At 34.8% G+C, this 15,202-nt stretch overlaps 3 pseudogenes; 2 read left to right on the top strand and 1 right to left on the bottom strand.

Moving 5' to 3' along the window:
* The first annotated feature begins 559 nt into the window (after positions 1-559).
* On the top strand, positions 560-642 carry LOC137752288 (U4 spliceosomal RNA; annotated as a pseudogene).
* Positions 643-990: 348 nt separating this feature from the next.
* On the top strand, positions 991-2,153 carry LOC137751848 (elongation factor-like GTPase 1 pseudogene; annotated as a pseudogene).
* A 9,647-nt stretch (positions 2,154-11,800) lies between these two features.
* Positions 11,801-13,129, bottom strand: LOC137751755 (tubulin beta chain pseudogene; annotated as a pseudogene).
* Between the last annotated feature and the right edge of the window lie 2,073 nt (positions 13,130-15,202).

The following is a 15,202-nucleotide window of genomic DNA, read 5'->3' as shown; positions in this document are numbered from 1 at the left end:
ATATTATATATACTTATATATATATATATATATATATATAATTTCTGGGAACTAAATATATAATGTTTACTTATCAAAATAACACATAACTCCTTACATGATAGAGAGAAATTATACCAAAGTTTCTTAAAAGATCTATGTTTGTGTCAAGTACAGTTTAAGAGAAGGGAAGACTAAACAGTTTATGTGCTATAATAATTCTAGTAACAAGGAGGAAGAAAAAATACCAGCATATTAAATTATGTATTATAAATTCAACCTGATAATCTAGAATCCAGTGATAATGACAATAATACATTCATAAATTATACTTAACATTCATGGTTACATGAAACACAAACTTTCAAGAGAAAACAAATACTCAATATATTATAATTAATTGGGATACAAGAAACTTAGAAATTTAGAATATAAATTCAAATTAGAATAGTCCAGAGTAAAAGACAGAATACCTTTGATCATTATAAGAAAACAGGATATTTATTAGTGCTTTTCACGTTGAATCAGAATTGGAGCCAAAGAACTGTCCAAACTAACCCACATTTATAATGAGAGAGTCAGCTTTGCACAGTGTCAGTGTCGTAGCCAATGAGGTTTACCAGATGCGCGATTATTGTTAATTGAAAAATTTTCCCAATAATGAGAGAGTCAGTCAGAGTCAGAAGATTTCATTAAGACTAAGAGGTGATCATGACATATTCCTTAAATTTTCAGGCTCCATAAAAAATACCGGGCAGGAAAAAAGTCAGAGTGAGTGTGGAAGAGAGGGAAACACAACTGCACTGTCAGTGTAGTCAAACAGTGTCCAAGCTTTGGAGAAGAGTGTGGTTTACTCTCCCATTAGCCAAGTGTATGTATGTGTGTGGATATGTGTGTTTTCTAAAAGGAGAGATTGAAAGTTTGTCACCTGGATTTTAGGCAAAAGGAAAGAAACCTTTCTAAAAGGTTTAACGAAAACCTTTACTTGAAGACTTGACTCTATAAAATATATGGAATTTGTGTGATGTTGTCTTGAAAAATGACAAAGAAAAAGTTGATGAAATGGTGACTTCTTTAGGATTCAAAATTGGAGCTCAGGTGGCATGACATTCAGATCCTTAAGTTCAAATTAATGCCATCTATAGTCAGTGACTACCCATATCCCATGCTGTTCTTGCTACAGTGTGTGAGAAACTTCCTAGTCCCCTGGATATTACAGCTGAGAGAGAAAAGAAACAAGATGTTGTGCACAGCTTAACTCTCTTTCACCAAAACCCAGGCACTAAAACAGCTTTTATGAAATATGGAAATGAATATACTGCTCTAGTTATTATCTTTGTTTCCAAAATGTTTGCAATTGATGCTAAGGCTTTGCCTTAGAATAAGCCAAGATTGTCCGTTCAAAAAGAAATCGCTCAGAGTCGTGAGCATGCAAGGCTAAGGCACATGAAGAAGCTTGTAGCAGCACAGGGGCAGGCACCCTTGGAGCCCATCCAGTATGGGCGTGCTCTTGAAACAAGTCCAAAGGTAGAAGAGCCAAAAGGTGATGAGCAGCAGGTGGAGAGTATGACCTCTAAAACCTGTGCTCCAGGAAAGAAACAACTAAGGGTCTTTTATTGCATTTGCTCGAGTGTTCAGTGGCATGGCTCAAAGGTGAAAGAAAATTTTGTCTTGAGGCCCAAATACAGTTCTGTTGAGTTTTTGTAGTGTATAGCTTTAGGCTTCTCAACTCCGGTAGATGATCTTCCCCAAGTTCCCCACATGGCATGCTGTAATCTGGAGAACCTGTATCTTCTGCTAGGAAGGGAGATGGGAGACCTAGAGGAGGTACTTCTAGCAAATGTGCTAATAAGATGCCAACAAGAATTTGTGCTGAAATCTGCAACACTGTGCAACTTGTCATCCTGCCCGCCATTTATATCACTCAACTTTGAAGCACCCCTATTGTGAAGGTTGCTGTTGGACCAAAATACCCAAGTGAAATGACTCAGTCTGTCAAAGAAATTAAGCTGTTGAACCAAGCTGATCCCTGTGTCCAGATCTTAATTCAGGAAATGGAAAAGCACATCTTTATATGGAAGAAAAGATTGTGGAGCAGGCAGAAAAGCAGAGAACCCTCAACAAAAATAAATAACTACTACTATAAACAGATTATTTTCTTCATAATAAATTAAAAAGAATTGCCTAGCGTTTGATATTGGGAAGATATTGCATGCTGCAATATCTCTGTGCATTCACTTTCAATAAAGTTGATCCATATAAGTATCTCCTAAAAATGCCAAAATTCTCCTGTCCATCTCTGAGCAATGGAGAATAGAATTGAAGAGATATAGAGCAAGGATAAAAACGATAGGAAAGCCAACATTCCACACTGTGCTTCCAGGACAGAAGGAGTGAGTTTTTTCATAGGTCAAGTGGACACCCCTGAAATGAATAGAGCTTGAACTGCTGTTATTTCTCCCAAGAGGATTGTCTGCAGATAATGAATACAAAGAGCATGAACTGTGGATCCATGGGTGGCAGGAGGTAAGGGGATTCCTATAAAAGGACTAGGTCAAACTAAGTCTACATAGGTAGAATCTTTCCCGGGTCCTTCAAAGAACTCACACGTAAATCCTTTGAAAGAACAAGTCCTTGGAATATGCCACATAGAGGACATGAATGACCAATCAGGGCCAACCAGAGTGTCAAAAACAGCAAAGTAGAATAAAGCCAGTGTCAGTTAGGTAAAAAATGCTTCCTTTCCCACCTTTCTTCAATCTCCTCATGAATTTGGAAAAATCTAGCCTCGAAAAGGAAATTTGAAAAAGTGAATTAAAGCTAACCATAAACTTCCTTTATTATTCCCACCACTTACAGTCCCAGAAAAAAACATGAAATGGGCTCTGTACTTGAAGGAGGAGAAAAATTAAAATCAATTCATCCTTAACTTGATTGATCTTTAAAACTTCTAAGTCACCAGAGAATTTTGGTATCTGCTCAAGATATAATAGAGATAAACATGGAGATTTGACAGAGCCTGATTAAATTCAGTGAATTTACAAAAATGTCATTTATACCCCTCTGTTTTGAGACTCCTCGATATACTAGCTGCTACATTTATAACATTCTTCAATAGCTATGTTCCTTTTAATAGAACTGTATTACTTTCAATGCACTGCAAAGACTCTTTAAATATGTACGTGACTTAAAATTGTTTATACACTAAAAGAAAGGCTCTATTAATTTAAAGGGAATAGTACAATAGAAGCATATATGGAAAGAGACTCAATTAATACTTATGCTTCCTCCTGGTGCCCTAGATATTTCAGAGGTGGCAATGTCATAACTGATATCATTTCCCTATATTATTTTAGAAATGGATAGGAGGAGACTAAATAAGATTTAACTCTGTCTTTATATTGAACAGAAAACATGGTAATGGAAGCAACAAGAGTCTCCAAAAATTTTTCTTTCTCCTTCTCTATTCAAGAAATATTTATTGGCAAAGGAAAATGTTTCACATTTTTTAGAAGTGACTCTTAAGCAATATTTATCTTATCAATAAATGTTTTTTCTCTTCAAACAAGCACCCTCAATGCAAATACAAAAAATATATCTCTAATCCACATAGCTTGCTTTCTTAAATTAGTCACCTAGAGGATAAGTAATAGTCCTGTACTTGAATACATCATTTACTCTGGTAACCTATTTTTTTTTCAGAAAATTCATTGAATTCAAAGCTAATTACTCAAAGGTAAGATTTTGTTCTCTGATTTATATGAAGTGTACTATTCAGCAAAAGCCGTGGTTAAGCTTGACACGTGATAGATAGATACATAGATACATAGTTTTTAGTGACATGTATTGAATTTGAAATCAAGACTATTTTATTCAGTTAAATTTTAAGCATCAAAGTTTCTGAATACCAGTCCTAAACTAATTTCATTCTAATGTAATGTTTTATGAATAATGTCTAATTTTGCGCAGTGATTTTTTAAAAAAACTATTTATTAGAAATAATACCTGAGAAGTTATAAAAGGGGAAAGCTAGCTGCATGTGATAAAAATATTGATCAAGTTTCGAGTGGGACAGAATATTTGAAAATCATTTTTTGAAAGTCTATCAATACTTTGTTTTGTGTCATCAATTCAAGCAATTTGTTAGCCTAGTGTTATTTCTCTGAGGGAAGATATATAAGAGGTGGTCTGCCTTTTGTTTATAAAAGCCTACTCCCTGTGAATAGTCTACAAAGGTGGATTTCTAAAGCTATTACAAAGAGTTGAGAGACATGTTGGTGCAGGGAAATAAAGGAAAATTCTAGAGAGAGAAAGAAACTATTTGAAGCTTAATTCTATGAAAGAGTCTAAGGGTGATGGAGAAACCTCAAGTATTTTTTGGGACATGATAATAGAATGTGTATCCGTGTATGAATACACATGGCTCTGATTCATTATTCAGTTTGACAAGATATTCATTGGGCTCTTTCCATATGAAGAGATGCATACCAATTTTATTGATCTTGATCAATGCAGTATTAAGTAAATCATTTAATTTTAGGAAGGTCAACAGTCCAATTAAATGTAAATATTAAGTATAAATTTTAACTGATGGGAAATAATATTTGCTTAGGTCAACACCAGATATTAGTGTATTTTGACAAGTAGCATTCAATTATTGCAGTCCATACCTCTGTCTCAGTATTGAAAAAGGGTACCATCTAACCAATATTTTAAACTATATCATACCACCCTACTCTACACATAGTCCCATAATTGGTAATTTCAGCTATCAAGAGATTACCAATAACTAGAAAGGAACATCAGTGATCATAACAGTCCTTGAATAAAGCCTTTATTTATAGATTATTTACTCATAGCCCATTTTCACAAAATTTTCATTTACTTGGTTAGCTTGTTTCCAGTATTATAAAAATTAAAACTCACAAGTGAGTAGGCTGATAAATACAGGCACAGTAAGAACTTTTTAATTATGAAAGACTGACCATAACAGCAAGATACCCAAATGTGTAAATACACATGATATTATTAAGTTTATACAATAAGCACGAGTATAAAAATCTACATAAATGAAACAAAACAAATCAATTAAATCCTAATGAAAATTTTATTTTAGTTATTTTATATGCTGGTCTTTTTACTGTAAAAAGACAATTCCCACCTCTCCATCACCTTACACACACACACTCCTAACAGCACATCCTAATGATCCGATTCCTGCCACATTTATGCATCAGAATTCCTCTTGTGTATGTTCGTTAAAGAAAAAAAACCTTGGAGACAAGTTCTGGAAAAAGAAGAAGTATATAGTCGTGAAAATCTCTTATTCCTATTGGATATCACCCCTGTTACTATGATAGAAGGAAATGAAAATAAGAAGATAGTCTGGGGCTTCCCTGGTGGTGCAGTGGTTGAGAATCTGCCTGCCAATACGGGGGACACGGGTTCGAGCCCTGGTCTGGGAAGATCCCACATGCCGCGGAGCAACTGGGCCCGTGAGCCACAATTACTGAGCCTGCGCGTCTGGAGCCTGTGCTCCGCAACGAGAGAGGCCGCGATAGTGAGAGGCCCGCGCACCGCGATGAAGAGTGGCCCCCGCTTGCCACAGCTGGAGAAAGCCCTGGCACAGAAACGAAGACCCAACACAGCCATAAATAAAATAAATAAATAAAATTAAAAAACAAAAACAAAAAAAAAAACAGAGGCTCTAAAAAAAAAAAAAAAAAGAAGATAGTCTGATAGTCTGAATAGAGGCAGAACTGCTTCCAGCCCAAAAAGAGGAGGGCATTTTGTACACTTCAGGCAGCACATGTTTGGATTCTCTGGGAACATCAGGACACAGCAATCATAACCAAATATTCTTGGCAAGCCTGTGTAAGAGAGTGGAAAAATGGAGGCTACTCTAAGTAGCTTGCTAAAGTAAGAGAAAAAGAAGGATGGAAATTCTGAAGGATAACTGCAGACTTACTGTGCAACAAATATACTACATGGATGATCCTCAGGAATGACTAATAGACCCTTCGGGTAGTTCTGAGATTCTGTTTTAACTTATTTAATAATTAGCACTGCAGTAGATATTTAAGATATGAACATTTTGGTTCCTGGTAATGAAATAAGTTCTTCAGAAGTTTCATTTATGTACAATTATTCATGCCCAGGTAAAGTTGGTATTTCCCTACTGTCTTGCACTCTGATTGCTATTCTCAGGAGTTTTACAAATTTCAACTGAAGGTGGTTGAGGCAAAGATCCATATCTTACACTTTTAAGAGAACTTTACTCTGAAATCCTGACTCAATGCCTACTTGGTGATTCCAACTGGACCACTTTTCACTTGAAATCTAGCCTTGCGCTCTAAGCAGTTTGCTCCTTGATGATTCTCCTGCGCCCTCTGGCTGCCCCTTTAGTCTTCTTGAATCAACAGTTCTTCTTAAGTAGAGAAAATAAAGCTCCAGGCCAAAATAAGACAGAAAGAGCAAAGAAAAAAAAAAAAAAAAAACAAAAAAACTGGCAGTCTTTCTCTCTTGTGATTCCTTTACTTCATTCACTAAGGCTACATACTCAGTTTTTTTAAAGTGAGAGAATCATGATGGAAAGGAGAAAAAAAAAAAAACGATATAATTCCCTTTTCATTGAAGGTTAGGTAGTATTCAACATTCTTCCAATGATTGCTGGTCTATTTCATTAAAACATATTTGTGGTGGTTTTATTATGCTGTAATCTTTCTCAGTACTCCTTTTGTATGTCCATCATACTAAGTGGTCTCCCCTACCACCTTAAAGGGACAGGGATGCTTTCAGTAAATTTGGGGCCAATTTGTATTTTGCCTTCTCTCTTTTTATTTCATTTCCATGATAATTTTTATATTTTAGTAATATCTAATGGATTATTTGCTATAAATAAGTAAAATATCTGTCCTAAGTACATCATATGGTAGACAATATACTTCACTTAAAATGTGATATATCTTAGAATTATTATGTATTTTTTAATGTACAATTATGATATGATAGACTATTGAAAGACAGTCATGGTGGTGTCTTGGTTTAACATAATGGCAATAGAGTTTGAAGAAAGAAAATGGCTTTACATCACTAGTAGAATGAATACCTTTTGGAAATAGATTAAGTATGAGTTCTGAACATAAGTAAAAATTTAATTCTATCTTAAGTAATTAGTTTCTTAAGGATGAAGAAATCAAGTTGTTTGTGCTAGTATTGAATTAGATACTCAAGTACCTGGGAAAAAAAGACAATCAGTACATACACATTTAAAGCTTGCAAAAATCTTAAGTGAGAAACATGTTTGCCAAATTTTGGTATAGAGGTGACATTTAAAATCACAGAGATAGATGAGCTTGCCTAAGAAGAGAGAAGGGGCAGATATTAGTAGATGCTCAGAACTTGGGTTCAGCAACTGAACAATTAGTGATCTGGTGGATGCTGCCTGCTAATATATAGTCTTTTTAATACGATTCTAGTCTGGAGGGTTTTCAGGTCATATCATCTTAAAGAATTAGAACTCTGAGTTTTTCCTATTTTAGGGAGTGTATTTATTTTTGAATATTGTTATTTTTCAAAAGAATGGTCAGGTTTATTTTACATTATAACAATTAACATTTATTTCCTCTTTGCTTAATTTTCAGTTTATCAGCTACCATGAAACAATTTGCACTATTTGATGCTTTTTATACTTTTACAGCATGCAATTATGAAGAAAAGATACTATTTTATTTGTATTTATGAAATGTTAGATTTTTAGATATTTAAACTGTACTTAATTTAATATAAAATAGTGATTTAATATAAATAGATTTAATGATAAAAATCATTTAAACTTTAAAAAAAATTATTGCAGTATAGTTGATTTACAATGTTGTGTTAGTTTCAGATGTACAGCAAAGAGAATCAGTTATACATATGCATATATCCATTCTTTTTTTTTTTTTTTAGATTCTTTTCCCATATAGGTCATTACGTAGTATTGAGTAGAGTTCCCTGTGCTATACAGCAGGTTCTTATTAGTTTTCTATTTTATATATAGTAGTGTGTATATGTTAGTCTCAATCTCCCAATTTATCCCTCCCCCCCATCCCCTGGTAACCACAAGTTTGTTTTCTACATCCATGACTCTACTTCTGTTTTGTAAATAAGTTCATTTGTACCCTTTTTTTTCAGATTCCACATATAAGCAATATCATATATTTGTTTTTCCTGTGTCTGACTTATTTCACTCAGTATGACAATCTCAAGGTCCATTCATGTTGCTGCAGATGGCATTATTTTATTCTTTTTTATGGCTGAGTAATATTCCATTGCATATATGTACCACAACTTCTTTATGCATTCCTCTGTTGATGGATATTTAGGTTGCTTCCATGTCCTGGCTATTGTAAATAGTGCTACAATGAACATTGGGGTGCATGTATCTTTTTGAATTAGGCTTTTCTCTGGGTATGTGTCCAGGAGTGGGATTGTTCGATCATCATCAAAAAACCTATAAACAATAAATGCTGGAGAGGGTGTGGAGAAAAGGGAACCCTCATACACTGTTTGTGGGGTTGAAAATTGGTACAGCCACTATAAAGAACAGTATGTAGGTTCCTTAAAAAGATAAAAATAGAACTACCAAAGCATTTAAACTTAAATATCAGCAGCAATTAGGTAACTTAATACAGTTTTATCTGGATGTTGAAGATATTTATTTAAAAAATCTACATGATATGTTTGGAAAGAAATTTCCAGGAAAATTCCATATTCTCCTTACAATTGTGCTGAGAGATACTGGGAGATTATGAATAGTAAGTAAGAAGGAAAATATATCCTTAACAATTGAGGGGATGGTAACAACAGAAGGCAGACCTGAAATAAAGAATATATTTATGTTATGGGGTAGGTTATTAAACAGTCTCCTTTGGAATGCCATGAATAATTATTCCAGAAATTCCCTAGCCAGGTCCATTTCACTCTTGGAAACTTGAAGCCCTCAGTTCTTACTAGGAGTTCTGGTTAACTTGCAAAGAATCATCCAAAATAAATATTCATTACAACCAGGGTTAAAAAAAGAAGATAAGATATTTCCAAGGTAATAATAGTGCAGGGACAGGAATGGGAATTGGGTTTCAATTCTTTGTGTGTCCTCAATTTCCTGTCATGGGAAAGGAGACTTTTTATAAATGGGGCTTCTCTAGGTAGCAAAAGTAGGGGGGTCACATAATTCAGCACTTCTTGTACAAATCTTTTATATTTAGCTTGTTATAGTGTCTCTACAGTTAATTTCAGAAAGGCCAAAATATAGATGAGTCAAATCTAAATTGAAATTCTAAAATTAAAAAAAAAAATCTTTTATTCCTCTTGTCTTACCTGCTTGATTTATCCCATTGGATTTCCCATTGGCCTTTATGCTTTGATTCTTGCTATTAGAAAGGGGAACTAATTCATAAGTTTTTTTATCCAGAAGACAAACTCTCCCAGATAGGACAAATCATATGTTTGCTGATATTTACCCTTTAGACCATTTTTGACATTTAATATTTAAGGATTTCTCTATTTCATACACATCTGAGTGACAACTCCTAACCTTTTTTTTTATTTGGAAATCTATAATTATTGTACATACTGCCCCCATGCAGGACATTCTGGAATACGATAAAATGAGAGTTGGTTACTCGGTTAATGCTTTATCAATATGTCCCATTTTATTTTTATAGCAAATAACTCTTTATGATTTTAGTTGGGAAAAAAGCAACAATACACAAAACACTGAAAATCAGTACTGAGTTGTAAAATAGATGAATATTTTACTCACCTTTCATCCTGTGAAAATGCATAAGATCGCATGATTAATAGAAGACTTCAGCAAAATTCCTCAAAACATTTCAGTCAAGGGTATCAATTCACAAAAGATAGCCACACTAACTAAAAATATGAGCTTAGCTATTTTGAATGTGAGTGCATATGTCTTTGTGTATGTGTTTTTTAAATTTTGGTAGGCAATTCAATTGTAACAAATGTACTACTAAAGAAATAAAACACGTGCTCAACAAAAATTGGAACTGAGTGCTGTGCTTAATAACTAAATCATAAATTTTATTTCTGTGAAATGTATTGACACATGCGATACAAATTTAACTCTTAAGTAACCATGCTATTTAAAGATATACAAGTCATGTTATTTTTATGTTGATACAAAGTTTTAAGAAAATATGCTGTTGGTTAATGAAATTATGAAGGAATAAATCAAAGAGCAATAATCTTGTGATAAAGTCATTTTAACTTCATTTTTCTCACAATAATATAGTATAGTCTCCTAAAAATTTCACACAAGATAGGAACATAATGAATGTGAAATTTGGTCATACTCTAAAGTTAATCCCCAAGAAAATTCCATTTATTAAAATCTTGTTACATGTGTTTACTGCTATATATGTTTACATATATTTGTCTGTTTAGCTCTACACTAATTGGGTAACTATACCACATTATTTTGTACACTTCCTTTTTCACTAAATAGTTTGTGGTTATTATGGTCAACACAAATAGAGTTAGGTAGCTATATAGTGATTACAAAATATACTAGAGCAATTTCTTTGGGGAAAAATATCTATCACTGCAAAAATGTCTGTTATTTAATTTGTAAAATAGGTTTTATTCTATTATGGATCATATCAGAGTGTTTAATAAAATAAGTCATAGTGTGAACATAAGAGAGGAACCTATGTTTGCCAAATTTATTTTTGGCTTGAGATTCTTCTTTCTTTCTTTTTTTTTTTTTTTTTTTCTATTCCCACTTATTTTTGGCTCTTGGGGCAATGTCATCTTTTCAATATGAAAAAAAAGCAACAAGTTCAGCACAAAATAGAAATCTGAAGTGTAGAATAGGACAAAACCAGGGTAGGGGGGAAAAGGCAATAGTAAAAGCAAGAGATGAGATGTTGCCAAAAGATTAAGCGTGTCCTGTCACCTGTCTGGGGAATGATATTTAGATGGCAGCACATACCTTTCCATATATGTACAGAAGGACTGATTTTTATTTTTTTTCTGTAAGAAAAGATAGGGTTGTGGAGGGGCTTTCTTGAGGTTTAGGGACCAAGGCTAGTCTCTCTCTTGCTCCTCTTGACCCCTTTTTCCCGCCAGGGTAAAGGAAGGAATCCAACATTATGAAGAAGGTAATGTGGAAGAGGGAAGGATCCCCCTTGACAAGGTGGGGGTCAGACCCCTGCAAAGGGAACCACCCAGGACAGAGTTTGGAGGAGACTGAAAATGGAGATAATACTGTTAACACCTCTCCAGAAGCTGAGAGAGGAGTGGGAAGATATCTGGAAACTAGGACTTCAATAGCCTGGATGCCCCTCTTCAAAACCCCACCCCTTCCTTGTAGGGACTTCTACCTGCTGCTTGGTTTCCTTTCCCCTGGGCTACCACACAGGCCTAGGGTGGTGGTCATCTGTCTGGGTTGTCAGGCCACGGTTCTAAATGAGATTTGATGAGACCTAGGTTCTTGATGAGTTATCTTGAAAACGAAGTGGGAAATGTTAACTGGACAGATGGGAGGAATGGGCACCAGAAGGAAATACAAGGTTACCCAGAATGGCAGAAATGGTTCTGCCAGAAGTGGAAAGATAGAGGAGACATTCAACAAACAACAAATATTTATTGAGTACCTATTATGTGCCAGGCACTGTTTTAGAACCTCTACCCACCTCCCAAAAAAAGAAAAAAAAAAAAAATTGGGTCAGAAAATGCAAATTCTGAGGGAGAGGAAAGGGATGATTGAGGAAGAAGGCTGAGGGGACTGAGAAGCCTTAGGTGATGGGGTTCGGCCTTAGGCCTCCTCTTCAGCCTCCTCACCGAAAATCTCTTCTTCTGCAGTGGCATCTTGCTACTGGTGGTATTCAGAGACGAGGTCATTCATGTTGCTCTCAGCCTCCGTGAACTCCATCTCGTCCCTGCACTCGCCTGTGTACAGTGGAAGAAGGCGTTCCAGCAGAACATGGCAGAGAACTGCACTCAGGTGAGCTTGAACAACTCCTGTATGCCGTGCTCTTGCTGATGAAGGTGACCACAATCTTGAGGCCACAGAGTGGGATGTTGCAGACAGCCATCTCGAAGTTGCTGGGGATCGATTCCAGGAAGTAGCTACTGCTCTTGTTCTACACATTGAGCTTCTGCTCATCCACCTCCTTCATGGACATTCACCCATGGAAGACAGGAGCCAAGGTGAGGTGCCAACCATGGTGGGAGTCACAGGCAGCCACTGTGTTCTTGGCATAGAAGATATGCTGGGTGAGCTCGGACACAGTGAGTGTCCGATACTGCTGGTTTCCACCTCTGGTTAGAGGGGAAAATTCAGGCATGAAGAAGTGAAGACATGGGAAGGACACCATGTTGACCACCAGCTTGCAGAGGTCAGCATTGAGCTGGCCAAGGAAGTGGAGGCAGGTGTTGACACCACTCTTGGTGGCCAGGATGAGGTGTTTCAGGTCCCCTTAGGTTGGCATGGTCAGCTTGAGGTTGCGGAAGCAGATGTTGTAAACGGCCTGGTTGTGGATGCAGTAGGTCTCATCAGTGTTCTCCACCAGCTGATGGACAGTGAGGGTGGCATTATAGGGCTCAGCTACAGTGTCAGACACTTTGAGTGAGGGCACCACACTGAAGACTTCATGATGCCATTGGGATACTCTTCACGGATCTTGCTGATGATCAATGTTCCCATTCCAGAATCCATGCCCCTACCCAGCGAGTGGGTCAGGTGGAAGCCCTACAGGCAGTCACAGCTCTCGGCCTCCTTCAGAACCACATCCATGACTGAGTTAACCAGCTCGGCCTCCTCTGTGTAGTGGTCCTTGGCCGAATTCTTGCCTGCCCCAGACTGACCAAAAACAAAGTTGTCTGGTCTGAAGGTCTGACCAAAAGGACCTAAGTGAACAGAGTCCATTGTCCCGGGTTCTAGATCCACCAAGATGGCATGAGGAACATATTTGCCACCTGTGGCTTCATTGTAGTTCATGGAGATGTGGTCTAACTGCAGGTCTCTATCCCCACGATAGGTGTCGGTGGGGTCTATGCCATGTTCATCACTTATCACCTCCCAGAACTTGGCACCAATTAGGTTGCCACACTGACGGGCCAGGATGTGCACAATTTCCCTCATTGTTAAAATTTATTCTAATTTTTTTGCTTGCCTCAAGGTGTGTATGGGGCAAGAAAATGGTATGTAATTAGTTTTTCTCTGCTGTTGGTCACAGGCTAGAAGGATGGAACGGGCCCCGGAGGCTGGAGAAGCAAGATACGAAAGCGGCATCAGGAAGGTTCTGAGAGGATTTTTCTTTCTAATATCACAATTACTACCTATAAGAACTGTAATTCCATTTTCTAGAAATACATTTTATTATTGAAATTATTTTCACATTTTAAAATGTGTTATATATTTTGAAATAGTGTCTATAAAAGTTCCCATCTTTAAAAATTCTTGCTATTGATGTCACCATATATATTTAATATTTGAAAGAGATAGTAGAAATATTATAACTTGTTATAATATTTTATTTGTAATCATTATAGCACTATTTAACCTTTCAATATATTTATTTTCTATTATTTTGTCTTTATTTGTAACAAAACTTTCTTTGTAGTAACACAATTTTGAAATTGTCCATTGTTATAGCTTGACTACATACCATTTTTTTCATAGATATGTTTCTCATTATCTTTACTTTTCAAATATGTATTAATCATAATTTTTACTAGACCCTTAAATTGGGTTCATTTAAGAGTGTATATTGTAATACCCATATAATTTAGGTGAATATTGGGATTTTTTTTTTTTTTTTTGCTTTTTTAAGTCATTTATACTTTAATTTCTAAATTAATTTCATTAAGATAATATTTGTTGGAATTCCTTAATGTTATTTCTAGGCATAAAATATAGTTAGGCTTTGTAAAAATTTCATGGAAGCTTACATGCATGATTTATTCTCTATAAGGTGTAGATTTTAGTACAAAACAATATTAAAATTAATATATATTGAAATTTTATTAAATATTGTTTATTTTTATCTCTTTGATATGTCAAGGGCTGGAAGGAATAAGTTAAAATACATTAACAAACATAAAATGTTTCTTCTGTTATCTTTGTACTCCCTATACTTTTTTTACTGAGTATATATGTGATGTGTATATGTCTGTGTTTATTTTCCTTATACAAATTTCAAGGAAATTAAAAGTTTTTGTAATTGCACATTTTAAATAATGACACTTTTTTCTGTGAAAAAAGTGTTTTTTATATTTTAATTCAAATATCTCAGATATTAATATGACAACCAATTAAAAATTATCCTGTTCTACAGTTGTCAATTTTTAATTTTTTCTTTGTTTTAGTCATTGCTCTTGTGGACATCAAATAGATTTGACTTTTACTTGGTCTTATATTACCCATATGAGAAAAATCTTCTTTAAATACATATTATTATGTAAAAATTTAAATTGGTGTTAATTCTAAGTGGTTTTTAATTTTTAAAATATTGTTGCTTCTGCTGGTAATGTTGTTTTATGGTTCCTTGTTTTGTTTTTTTTTTTATTATAATTATTTTACTTTTTAGGAAGTTATATTTTCTTTGTCAAATTATATCCTACATATCTTGTTTTTATTCATAGTGTTTTTAACTCCAAATAAGTTTATTATTTTCCTAGATATCTCAACAACTCCAAATCAGAAATAAAACTGTTTATTGATTTCTAGTGATTAAAAGGAAAAATTAATACATACAACAAATCCTCACAAACCATCCCTTTCTTTTTCTATTTTTCCAAAGGTTAAAAAACTTTTTCCAGCCTATTTTAATCACATGCCTAGAAAATTTAATTACCTTTTAAAAAATTCCTTAAGTTTTATTTGTTTTTAAGCAGAATTATTTTTGTTTCCTTCTATGAATAAATTAAATTTATACTTATCCGTTGTTCTTTTGCTATCATAAATTTCAAGGCCGTTCAATCTTATCTCAAATCATTTATTAGTTGTGTTCTGTTTAGTATACTGTTTTGCTGTACTGGGATTTTGATCTTGACACATTTTTTTAAAGTTACACAGCAAGTCTTTGAATATCTCAAAAAAAATATTCTATTGGAATTATGTGAAAATGCTATTGCTGTTATTATAGAATTCTCAATTTTATCCTGGGGGAGTAATTGACAATGAGGGACAAAGGGACTTAGACCTGAGGTTGTG

Source organism: Eschrichtius robustus, chromosome 18 (genome assembly GCF_028021215.1).
Source record: "Eschrichtius robustus isolate mEscRob2 chromosome 18, mEscRob2.pri, whole genome shotgun sequence".
Taxonomy (NCBI): domain Eukaryota; kingdom Metazoa; phylum Chordata; class Mammalia; order Artiodactyla; family Eschrichtiidae; genus Eschrichtius; species Eschrichtius robustus.
This window is presented reverse-complemented; position numbering and strand designations above follow the sequence as displayed.